The following is a 13,264-nucleotide window of genomic DNA, read 5'->3' as shown; positions in this document are numbered from 1 at the left end:
TAAAGTTACCATCCACCATGATTTGAGAATTTACCGCAAATAGACCAAGTACCAGTAGGAGAAAAAGTGGATCAGATATCAGTCCGATAATTTAGGGGACACTGACCATTGTAACCTAAACTTTAGGTAGGCTGTGGAAACGGATAAAGAAAAATCTAGAATAAGAATGGGGGGGACGTCAACTTTAGTATGGTGAGGTTGGATCTGCGCCGGCACCTGTGCATATATTGATTTATTTTATTTAAAATGAATAATTATAAAGCATCACGGTTGGAACTTTACTGGTTAACATCAGAGCTGAGAATGTTTGGGGAATATTTGATCTTAGCTGAAGGACGCAAAGCAAAGCCAAAATATAGGCAAAATACTGCGGAACTCTGAAATATACCAGAAAATGCTGAAAATAAACTCAGCAGGTCTGGAAGCATCTGTGGGAAATGAAACAGAATTAACATTTCCAATATGAGTCCAACATGACTTTTCTTCGGAACGGGAGAGAAAAAGAAACGTGATGGTTTTTTTGGTTTTGAAAAAGGGGGAGGAGCAGATGGAGCAAACCTTCTAAGTAATTGCAAGATTTGCGACCGTAATCAGCAGGATGAGAACATACGCGGACACACCCCCAGAAAGGAATATATAACTTTTGCAATGCATGCATTCGTTCCTTAAATATCAGCCATTGCCCATCCACAGTCATGCCTTTTAATGAAGTTCCCCAATCTAACTTAGCCAACTCACGCCTCATGCCTTCGTAGTTTCCTTTGTTTAGATTTAGGATCCGAGTATCGGATTGGTCCACTCCACTTACCAACCTAAGGAAAATTTCTACCAGGGTAATCAATAAAGATGAGTAATGTCTGAACGCAAATTAGGAATGGTAAAGCAGAATGAAATTGATGCTGCGGGAGAGAGGAATCTGCGTGTCCTCACCCACGTGACAAAGAAAATTAGCATGCAGATGGAGAAAGGAATTGGGAGGAAAATGGAAAGTTGGCCTTTATTAGAAGGAGGATGGAATATAAAAGTTGGGAAGCCGTGCTACAACTGTACAGGGCGTTGGTGAGGCCACATGGTGAGCAGTGCATGCAGGTTTGTTCCACTTATTTAAAGAGGAATTTACTGGAATTGAAGGCAGCTTTGAGAAGGTTCACTGGGTTCAGTCCGAGAATGAATCTTATGAGAAAAACTTGAACAGACTGCTTGAACTCATTGCAGTTTAGAAGAATAAGAGGCGATTGTTGCCGTAGTCTGCAGCAGCAGTTGTTGCGTGGCGCCGTGATCGTATAGTGGTTAGTACTCTGCGTTGTGGCCGCAGCAACCTCGGTTCGAATCCGAGTCACGGCAAAGCAATGAAATTGCATGACATTTTCTTGTGCCATTTCCGTTAAGAACGCAACGTGGAGCCGAACATTTAGTTATTATTATTTAATTGACAACAAGTATTTATTATTTAATTGACAAAAAGCATTTATTCTTCCCAAACTGAGCGCCTTCACATGCCTATGTTTGATTCTCCAGAATTCAAAATGGCAACATCGAAAACAGAATTTGTTTTATGCAGTGAGCAGACTCAGTGTTAATTGAATTTGAACTGAAGAGGTAAAATGATAATTGGATGCGGCGTTTGAACCTAAGGAATACGTTAGCAGGAAACAGCAGCTATGGCTGACTTGGTAGCCCTGAAGGTACAAAGATTCAGGTCCCACTGGAGCCTTTGAGCACAGAAATGAAGGCTGCGACTCAGGGCAGTGCTCAATTAGTGGTGCGGTTCTTCAATGGACACTTTGCATTGTCTGATGGGCTGGTTACAATCGACCCTCCAGTTCTGAATTCACGAAAAGTGGGGGAGCTCATTCCAGATTATAACAACGCCCTGAACAAAAATTCGAACCTCCTCGGCTCACCTCCCTGCACTGGGGGTATGTCCGCGTATGTTCTCATACTGCTGATTACGGTCGCAAATCTTGCAATTACTTAGAAGGTTTAACAAAATTTCTTTTGGACTAAAAGAGAAGCAAAGCGTTGCAGATGTGCGAAATCTGAATTAAAACCAGAAAATGCTGTGGAAAAGCGCAGCGTGCGTGGCAGCATTTGTAGAGGTATGAACAACGTTGAAGATAACTATGTTTCTCTCTCCACAGATGATTCCAGAACCGATTAACTTTCCTGCTTTTAGCACACTATGAATTAATTTTCTGATTCTTATTCTCAATTAACGTCTCACCAGCCACAGGTTCCCGTAAGTCTCCACAACAGACGTCAGCCTCGTCGACCATTAATTTGCTCGCGCTGGAGGTCGCCACTGTGCGGGGGATTTAACCACGTGGAGGCAGGTGCCGCAGTTGATGGGATGTGAGCAGGTGCCAACAGCTGCAGCCACTCTGGGAATTTAGGAACGAGCGGGAAATGGATCTATGTTGGGAATTTCGCCAGGCGGCAATGTTGGCGCTATATGTGAAATGTGTCTGCTGATACAGTTTGAATTCATTTTTTTCAGGCCAACATCTTATATTTCTAATGTGGTGGATATCGTTATATTTTACTTGAAATGAATTCTCATCAAATATGTCGCTAGTAACTCACTGCTTAACTTCAGCAACGGCAACGTTTGGCAAATATTTTAAATGCTACTGAAGGACGCAACCAAAAACTATGTGGCATCAAGCATTAAATGAGGAAAATAGTAAACCGCTACATCCCATGGCGTGATTGTACCACCAACTCTTTTATTAACAGCTGAACGCGGTACCCAACTGCACCAAAGAAGCTGCGGCGATTGGTCATCACACGATAAGCGTGGAACATTTCCGCTGGATACGTGGAATCAGTCTGATCTTGTCCATTGCACAAACATCTATGAAAGCAAGAATAACTCTCCTCCAGCATTTCACATTCAAATATTTCATTGCATTTTATGTTTCCAAATATTTGGACTGTCCTGAAACCAAATTTAGGTATTAGTTCCTGATGTGTTTGAACGACAATCCTGTCAATTACTAAAATTAGTCAATTTCACCAAACAGTAAATGTTTCCCTGTCTTAGGGAAGTGGAAAGTTGCCTCGATTGTGCCTGATCGGTCGGAATGTTCACCCTTCATTCTTCTCCGAATCCGCTTTCCAAAGCCTTTGTCAACACTCACAAAGCTGGAGACAGTTTTTCTGTGTTATTCCGCTTCCATTTCTCCAACCTAACTGGCAATATTGTCCAAAACTTGGCGCTCTCTTCCACCTTGCCTCATGCCCAGGGATGAGGACATTCAGTTATATGGAGAGACTATCGAAGCCGGGGTTGTTAAAGTTTGAGTGGAGATTTAATGGAGGCCTTGATACTTTTACTGGGACAATGGGCGGAGAAGCTGTTAGAGCAAATTGGGAGACCCTGTTTGCAGTACAAAAAAGAGTCGGGAACTGGAGGAAGAACATTTAGTTTAATGGCTAAGAAATAAATCCGTAACTGGGTAGGTGAGCCGCGGAGATTCTCGTTTTTACTCAGCCAGCAGCTACATCGGGAATGAGCTCCGCTGCATTTTTGAATAAAGTACTGGGGAAACAGCAGGTAGTTCAACGTGTCCACTGAAACCGCACCACTCACTTAGCACTGCCCGGAGTCCCAGCATTGATTTTTGTGCTCAAATAATAAGCTGGACCTGAATCCTTGTATCCACAGTGCTATCAATCAGCCATAGTTGTTGTTGCGTGTTAATGTATTCCGCAGTTTCACAACCCGTTTCCAAATCTCATTTTACATCTTCAGTTTTAATTCGACAAGTTGAGTCTGCTGACTGTTTACAATAGATTCTCTATTCAATGTTGATTGTTTGAATTCTCGAGTTTCAAACACGTCAAGTGAAGGTATTTGGGAGCAGAAAATACCCTTTGCCATTGGAAAGTATGCCTTTCCATGTGTAAAAGTTCGATTCCTCAGCGCATTGGTTTGGGATATTGCACAGCAAAATACCTTAAACAAACTTTGCCGTAACTCGGATTCGAACCGAGGTTGCTGCGGCCACAACGCAGAGTACTAACCACTATACGATCACGGCACCACGCAGAAATTGCTGGTAAGCTTCACCGCTGCAATCACCTTTCAATCTTCTAAACTGCAATTAATGCTGGGCCAATCTGCTCAGCCTTTCCTCATATGACAATCTCTTCATTGCAGAAATCAACCCAGTGTATCTTCTCAGAACTGCCTTAATTGCCAGTATATCCCTCTTTAAATAATCAGATCTCTGCATAGACTTCCTTACTTTTATACTGTATTCTCTTTGTAACTTTCCATTATCCTTCCAGTTCCTTCCTCTTCCTGCTTGCCAACTTTCTCTGACACATCGGCGAGTGCACCCAGATCCCTCTCTCCCGCAGCATTCTGTATTCTCCCTTAATATAAATGACGTTCTGCTTTTCCATTCCACCTGTTAAAAAAACAAAACATGCTGGAAAACTTCAGCGCGTCCGTATCTAATTCTGATATTTTTGCTTTTCAGGCAGCGGTACCCTTTGTTCAATTCGCGCCTTTTGCTCTTTTGAGTTCAGACGCCGTTAATCTTCGCTCTGCTGTTAGCACCTATTCTGTACCAAATATTTCATCGTGATACTATAATGTCTACTGTCCTCGTCCTGTGTTAAACGACATCTTTGTTTTTTAATCTCTCCTGCCCCACACCTCCTACCCCCAACAATCTATTTTGCTGCACCTGCCACTCTCCCCTTTTCCAACGGCATTAAACCCATCACATTTCTACCTCTCTCCAGTTCCGAAGAAGTGTCATATTAGACTCGATACGTTAACTCTGTTTCTCTCTCATCAAATGCTGCATGAGCTTTCCCTAGCATTTCCTGTTTTTATTTCAGATTTCCTGCTAAATTTCTTCTACTGATACCTGGTCTATTTGAGGTAAATTGTGCAATCTCGGTGCACGGTGACTGTCGTTCCTGTCATCGACAGCACTCTCTCCTGGCAGCTTTCAAAGGAGAGAAAGAATTTGGAGATTCAAGTTCTCATTTTCTTTATCTTCGGGAGATTGAATAATTGTGTGAAAGAGATTTCCATCTTCCCTTGGATCCTGTAAATCCTGACGTTCTGATGTTTCTAAACCATCGCGCCAAAACAGTTTCCCAAAACTTTTGGCTAAAAATGTACTTAATTAATAAAAATTATGAAAGCATGGAACATATTAAATATGACAATCTATAACGTGCAATACATATAGATTTATTTCAATGTAGCAAATTGAAACATGAGGAGCTTTAACAGAATTACGGAGCCTCAACACACTTACAGTTGCTGGCTAATTTATAACTTACATATCCATTACATTTCAAAAATTCTCTGATGTCTACACCCAAGGGGTTTTACACAGATTACAGCACCTTGGTGTTTCACTATGATGGGAAAGTACAAGGCCTTCTTCCATTGAGCCTTTTCAGCCGCTGCCCCAAGCTTTAGTGCATTCCTGAGCACATTTTCCATCAATCATTTTTATTTGACCCGCCTCGATAGCCTATTTTCACTTCATATAACCACCTCCTGTCAGAGTTATTCACTTCACCACTGGAACTTGTATATTTTATAGACTGGGGCATGGATCTCGTTTTCCCTAAGTTGGAAATCGATATAAACTTCAAGGGAAATTACATTCATGCTTCAAACTGGCACCATTAAGTCTAGTTGCAGTAACTGGAGTTCGACTATTGTGATGGGTCCCGGATGGAACACAAAGACTGTGTGTGGATTATCGAAAGGTGAATGCAGTGACAAAAGCGGATTCATAACCGTTGTGATAGCATCGCCAAGTTTCCCTTGTGGATTTCGTGCCCCTGGCGCACATCATCTGCCAAGCCACAAAGTAAACAACTGAAACTACCTAGGTATGAGGCGTAATTTGGCTAAAATAGATTGGGGCACTTCATTAAAGGGCGTGATAATCGAGAACAAGGAAATGGCAGAGCAATTAAACAAGTATTTCAGTTCTGTCTCTATAGAGGAAGAAACAAATAACTTCAAAGAAATGCTAGGGAACTAGTGAGAAGGAGTAAGTTAATATTGAATGAAGGAAATTAATATTATTAAAACAGTTGTACTGGAGAAATTAATGGGACTGAAAGCCGAAATATCCCCAGAGCCTGAGAATCAACATCACAGGTTACTAAAGGAGGTGGTCATGGAAATAATGGATGCGTTGGTTGTCAACTTCCAAAATAATGTAGATTCTGGAACAGTACCGGAAGATTGAAGGGTGGCAAATGTAACCCCACTATTTAAAAAAAAGGAAGGAGGGAGAAAACCTCGAATTACAGATCGGTTAGCCTAACATCAGTAGTGGAAAAATGCTAAAGACTATTATAAAGGTTGGGATAACAGGACGATTAGAAAAAGTCAACATTGATTTATGAAAAGAATTCGTGATTGGCAAACATACTGGAGTTCTTTTAAGGATATAACTAGTAGAATAGAGAAGGGAGAACCAGTGGTTACGGCGTATTTGGATTATAAGAAAGACTTTGATAAAGTCCCACATCAGGGTTTAGTGTGCAAAATTAAAGCACATGGGATTGGTGATAGTATATTGACATCGATTGAGAATTGGTTAACAGACAGGAAACAGGGAGGAGGAAAATACGGGTCGTTTTCAGAGTGACAGGCAGTGACGAGTGGGTACCACAGGAGTCGGTATTGGACCCCAGCTATTAACAATTTGTATCAATGATTTGGATGAGGGAACCAATTGTAATATTTCCAAGTTTGCTGGCGACATGGAACTTGGTGGGAATGCAAGCGGTGACGAGGATGTTCAGAGGCTTCAATGCGATTTAGGCATGTTGAGTGAGTGGGAAAATACACGCCAGATGCAGTACAGCGTGGATAAGTGTGAAGTTATCCACTTCGGAAGGGAAAACAGATTGGAAGAGTATTATTTCAATGACGAAATGTTGTAAAATATTGATGTACAAAGGGAACTGGATGTCCTTGTACACCATTCGCTGAAAGCAAGCATGCAGATGCAACAATCAGTTAAGAAGGCAAATGGTATGTTGGCCTTCATTGCGAGAGTGCTTGAGTACAAGAACAAAGATGTCTTACTGCAGCTGTACAGAGCATTGGCGAGACCACACGTGATCAGAACTGATGAAGAGTCATACGGACTCGAAACGTTAACTGTATTCCTCTCCGCAGATGCTGTCAGACCTGCTGAGTTTTTCCAGGTATTTTTGTTTTTGTTTCAGATTTCCAGCATCCGCAGTATTTTGCTTTTATCTTCGTGAAATATTGAGTGCAGTTTTGGTCTCCTTGCCTAAGGAGGGATATACTTGCCAGACAGGGAGTGCAGCAAAGTTTCACCAGGCGGATTCCTGGGATAGCAGGATTGTCATAAGAGGAGAGATTGTGCCGACTAGACCTATATTCACTGGAGTTGCCTTCGGAGGGGAGAAAGCAAATACCTAAAATGACCTCTGTCATGACGCGATTTCGAACTGAGGTTACGGCGGTCACCAGTATACGATCACTTTTCCGCATAAGACCATCTCTTTATTCCAGGATCAACCCACGTACCTTCTCAGAACTGCCTTCAATTTCAGCATTTTCCCCTTTAAATCACCATAACCCTGTACAGTTGTAGCGAGGCTTCCCCACTCTTTTACGGCATCCTCCTTGCAACAAAGGCCACTGTTCAATTTTCCTCCCTAATTACTTGCTCTACCTGCACGCTCGCTTCCTGTGACAGATGGACCTAGATCCCCCTCTCCCGCAGCATCCTGTATCCTCTCTTAACAGGAATTATGTTCTGGTTTTCCATTCCTCCTGTAATTAAAACTGGAAAAAAAAACTTAGCAGGTCTCTATCTTGTTCTCATGTTTTTGTTTCCAGAAAGAGTTGACGTTTTTTTTCCTGTATTAACACATTATTCTATTTTGCTTTCAGACATTGTTCACTTTTACTCTGTTATTCGCCCCTATTCAGTACCAAAGCATGCATCGTAATACTCTCATTGCCACTCCGTTTGCCATGTGTCCCATATCGTCTTTGTCACCTGCCCTCCAACCTATCCTGGCTCCCTGATTTGCTCTATCTCACCATACCCACTTCTTAAACAGAAAAAAAGAAACAACACATTTCTACCTCTCTCCAGTTCCAATGAAGATGCATATTGGGTTCGAAACATTGATGCGGTTTCTCGCTCCACAGATGCTGCAAGACCTACTGAGCTTTTCCAAAAAATTTTGTTCTGATTTCAGAATTCCAGAACCCGCAGCATTTTGCTTTTATTGTAGTTTTGTGTGGTGTTTTTCAGCTACGATAAAATATTCCCCAAATATTGTCAGCTCTGATGTTAACCGGTAAAGTTCCCACCGACATACTTATTTATCTCAAATAAAAGGACAGAGCCATTCTTCAGCCAATTTGATTCGCTACACGTGATATGAAGAAACGCCTGAAGGCACTGGATGCTGCAAAGGCTGTGGGGGCTGACAATATTCCTGCGATAGTACTGAAGACTTGTGCTCCAGAAAATGCAGCGTACATTGCCAAGCTGTTCCAGTACAGCTACAACACTAGCATCTACCCGGCAATGTGGGCTTATACTGTAGACATGTCGCCAAGTCCGGGCGAACTGTCTCTTTTGCTTACAAAGATGCTGCCAGAGCTAAACTCCATTCCCAGCATCTATACTCGTTCACATTTGTCTAAGGCTAAGGAATGCCCGAGGATGTTTGTGGAGAACATTCGACGTGACCTCATACAAATTGCCTTGGAAGAATCCAATGCGCACTTCATTGCGCCATAATGAGAAATGTTTTCAAGAGGAAAAAAATTCGCTCAGTTTAATGCAAAGCCCTGGTGGCGACTGGCAGTCAACAGGAAAGCCAAGCTGCATTAGCAGTCACCAGCTTCAAACTTGCACTCTCTACCTGTGGTCGCCTGACTGAGAAGCATGAAGTGCTAGACTAAAGCTGTTGATGAGTATGTCAAAATTCATAATTATGAAGGTTTTTGAGAGTCCTTATATTAGCTTATATTAGTCCTTATATGTATCTTTGAGGAAAACGACGCAGGAAAGCTACTTGTGACGAAGGCAGAATGTGCCTGCAAAGGGAGGTATATAGACAGAGCAAGTGGGCTAATATTTGACAGGTGTATAATGTGGGAAAATGTTAGATTGCCCATTTTGGTAAAAGGAGTTATAAAGCTGAATATTGATTAACTTTAGAGAGACGACAGGATGAGTTGGGATAAATGGCTCTGGGCGTCCTCGTTCATGTATCACAGAAAGTTAGCATTCAGATAGCGAAAGTAATCAGGACGGCAAAAATGAATATTGGCCTTTTGTAAAATGGGCATCTAGTAAAGAAGAAGGGAAGTCTTCCTACACGATGTTGGTGGGACACACATAGGGCCATGCATTCAGTTTGTTCTACTTTACAAAAGAGGAATATACTTGTTTTGAAGGCAGTTCTGAGCGGGTTCACTCGGTTGATTCCTGTGATGAAGAGATTGCCTTGGGATCAAAGGTTGACCGGATTGGGACTATAGTCATTGGAGTTTAGAAGAATGAAAAATCATATTTGCAGCACTGTGGATTGCAAGGCATCACGCCCCACTCTAGCGCTTGAGAACAAAATTCAAGCCTTGAACTCCACTAAGTGATGAGTGAAAGTTCCAATCTTTCTCATAAGACGTTAACCTGCCTTTTGGGTTGTTTACAAAAGATGCCCAGCACTATCTTTACGAAGAGCAGCAGAATCTATTTCACATCATAATAACTCACCCAGTAGCTCAAGGTGAGAAGGCCACAGGAGTGCTTATTAATGGTGACATGGATGTTTGCGCACTGTGCAAGATCAGGCTGTTCCCACGTATGCATCATAACTGTTAACATGTCTTATTTTCCCCAAATTAACAATTGATTTTTATCTTTTTGCCGAAATTGGTTGACCTTCGACTGGTTCAATCCCAACCAAAAACGGATCTGTGCATTATTTTACACCTTTAGGACTCCATACCACATCGTTTTAGGTTCTGCCCTTCGGCGACAAGAAAATATTCTCCAAATACTGTCAGCTCTGATGTTAACCAGTAAGGTTCCATCGTGATTCCAAATGAGAATTCACTTTGAATAGACCTAGAAAGAAACAATTGCAACAAACGCCAACATTAGAAATGTAATAAGTTATTTGCCTAAAGGATACTAACAAACACATCGCCCATTCCCTCTTATAAGTTTCAACTGCCCCAATAAATCTCCCCTAATCTTTCTTCACTCTAAAGAGAAAAATCCGACCTCTAAAGTCTCCCCGCACAACTGATTTTCCATCACCCATGGACATGAGGCAAGAGCGAAGAGTGCAAAAATTTTCGGAGAATATTGCCAGTTAGAATTGGGAAAAATGGCAACGAAACAACAAAAAAAAACAGTCTCCGACTTTGTGAATCTTGAGAAGGGCTTTGGGAAACGAAATCAGAGGAGAATGAGGGTTAGGGTTAGGGTTAGGGTTAGGGTTCAACGAATATTTGTGAACAGAAAATTCGATGGAAGGGTGGAAGGGAGAAAGCTGTAAGAGAGCTTATTCACAGTGACATGGACGTTTGTGCAATGGACAATATCAGGCTGTTCCCATGTATCCAACATTCAATCCCAACCAGGAACGAAGTCTCTGTCTGTTTTCACCCTTCAGTTTTCCAGAACTGTTGCAGCAGAAGGATGCCATTCGGGCCATGGAATGTGCACCTGCTCGTCGAATGATCATTTCGCCTCGTCCTATTCCCCGACCGTTGCTTCGTAACAATGCAGATTGTTTCTGTTCAAATAATTGTCTATTTCCCCCTTCAATGTCTCCATTGGAACTGCCTCCATCACACTCTAGGGCAGTGCTTCCCAGGTGATAGCACCACGCTATCTGAAAATGTCTCTTTTTGTTGCCTTTGCTTCTTTTGCCGTTTTTTTCCTAAAATCTGTGCCCTCTTGTTCACGATCCATTAAAACGTGTGAACAGTTTCTCCCTATATCCTCTGATCAGGGACTTCATGATTGTGAATAATAATACCAAATCTCCTCTCAGCCTTCTTTCCTCCAAGGTACAGTCCCAAATTGTCCAAATGATCATAATTGAAGTTTAATGTCACATAATTTCGGGTTGTGTCCTTCAGCTGCAAGAAAATATTCTTGAAACATTGTCAGTTGTGATGTTAACCAGTAAGTTGACACCGCTATACTTTATGAGTATTCATTTCAAATAAAACAAGAATATATGTGAATAAGAGTCAGAAAATAAATATCCATAGTGATGATACGTATGGAACAATACCTTTAGACAAAACAGCGAACAATAACAATAATGCTAACAAGTACTTGTATTGCCAAGTAGAGCCGATCAGCCATGCTTTTAAGTCGCTGTAACAAAAGTAGAAAATGCTACAAATATACAACCAGCCAGACAGCATCTGTGGAGAGAGAAATAGTGTTCATGTTTCATGTCGATGGCCTTTAATTAGAACCGGGAAAAACTTAGAAATGTAATTCATAGAAAGCAAGATGAAGCGTTGTGGATGGAATCTGGACATTTTCCACAATTAGGCGTCCATAAAACACAGTTTTGGGTTGTGTCCTTCAGCATCAAGAAAATATTCCTTAAACACTGTCAGTTCTGCTGAGAACCAACAAGTTTGCCACGAGATAGTCAATGAGAATTCACTTCAAATAAACCGAAAAATAAGCAGATGAAACACATACCAATATTCAACCCATTAGAAGTATATTGTTATTCACCTGAAGATCTTAGCAAATATTGAAAACAGTCTATTCCTGTTTGCTCTATTAGCATCTGCCCCCATTCCCCCGTACAAGTTTGAACGCCTCCCATAAATCTCTGCTAACCTTTTTTGCTTAAAGAGAACGATCACGGTCTCTGTCGTCTCTCAGCACAAATTAACTTCCTCATCCCTGGTCATGAGACGAGCGAGAAGAATGCGAAAAGTTTTGGAAAATATTGCCTTCATCTGTGTTCACTATGGAGAAGAACGATGTAGGTATAGAAATCAGGGAGAGAGACTGTGGTATACTTGAACAAATTAGCATTGAAAGGGAGGAGATATTAGCGGGTTTAACGGGCTTAAAAGTGGATAAATCCCCAAGCTCAGATGAGATGTTTGTCAGGCTGCTATGTGAGCCAAGAGAGGAGATTGCAGGGGCTCTGACACTAATTTTCAAATCGTCTCTGTCACAGGAGAGGTGCCAGGGGACTGGGGGGACAGGAAATGTGGTACCATTATTCATGAAGGGATACGTAGGGATAAAGCAGGTAATTACAGGCCAGTGAGTCTAACATCAATGGTAGGGAAACTTTTGGGAAAAAATTCTGAGGGACAGAATTATTCTCCTCTTGGAGGGGCTGAGATTAATCATGGATAGTCAGCATGGCGTTGTCAGGGGGGATCATGTCAAACAAATTTAATTAATATTTTTGAATAGGTGACTAGTTGCTTAGATGAGGGTAGTGCAGTTGCTGTACCTGGACTTCAGTAAGGCTTTTGACAAGGTCCCGCATGGGAGAATGGTCAAGAAGGTAAGTGCCCATGCCCATAGGTATTAATATCCTGGGGGCATAGATTTAAGGTAAGGGGCAGGGGTTTATAGGGGTTTGAGAATTTGTTTTCATCTAGACGGTGGTTGGAATCTGGAACACACTGCCTGAGGGGATGATAGAGGCAGGAACCCTCACATTTAATAAGTATGTAGATGAGCACATGGAACGCCATACCATACAGGACTATGAGCACGTGCTGGAAAATGGGATGAGAATTGATAGGTGTTGATGGCTGGCATTTCTGTGCTGTATAACTCTATGACTCTCTGACTCTATGACAGTCAAGACAACTTTCTCTCCTTTACGACGCTGAAAGGCTTACTCTGAACGGACTGGTGAAATTAACTGATCTTAGTAATTGACAGGATTGTCGTTACTGCGTGTCAGTAAATCAAGCCTAATATTACTTTCATGCCAATCCAAATATTTGTGAGCAGAAAATGCAATGAAGGTCTCGAAGGAGGAAGACTGCAGGAGAGCTTGTTCATGGTGACATGGATGTTTGTGCAATGGTCAAGTGAGGCTGTTTTCACGTATCCACTATAAGTGTACCATGCTTTGTTGTGGCACACTCAACCAGCCCAGTCGCTGTTGTTGAACCCGTTCGGGCTGTTAACCCAGAGGGCTGAGTGTCATCCCCACCCCAGGGAGGAAGCAACTCAAAGTTTATCCTATGGAA

The 13,264-nt window shown here is 41.9% G+C and overlaps 2 non-coding genes across 2 annotated transcripts; one reads left to right on the top strand and one right to left on the bottom strand.

Moving 5' to 3' along the window:
* The first annotated feature begins 1,272 nt into the window (after nucleotides 1–1,272).
* On the top strand, nucleotides 1,273–1,344 carry trnah-gug (transfer RNA histidin (anticodon GUG)). Its single transcript has one exon. It is a non-coding gene; the product is annotated as a tRNA-His (tRNA).
* A 2,627-nt stretch (nucleotides 1,345–3,971) lies between these two features.
* Nucleotides 3,972–4,043, bottom strand: trnah-gug (transfer RNA histidin (anticodon GUG)). Its single transcript has one exon. It is a non-coding gene; the product is annotated as a tRNA-His (tRNA).
* Nucleotides 4,044–13,264: the final 9,221 nt, after the last annotated feature.

Source organism: Cetorhinus maximus, chromosome 21 (genome assembly GCF_964194155.1).
Source record: "Cetorhinus maximus chromosome 21, sCetMax3.hap1.1, whole genome shotgun sequence".
NCBI lineage: Eukaryota > Metazoa > Chordata > Chondrichthyes > Lamniformes > Cetorhinidae > Cetorhinus > Cetorhinus maximus.
Note: the sequence above shows the minus strand (reverse complement) of the source record. Positions and strands in the feature narration are given on the sequence as shown.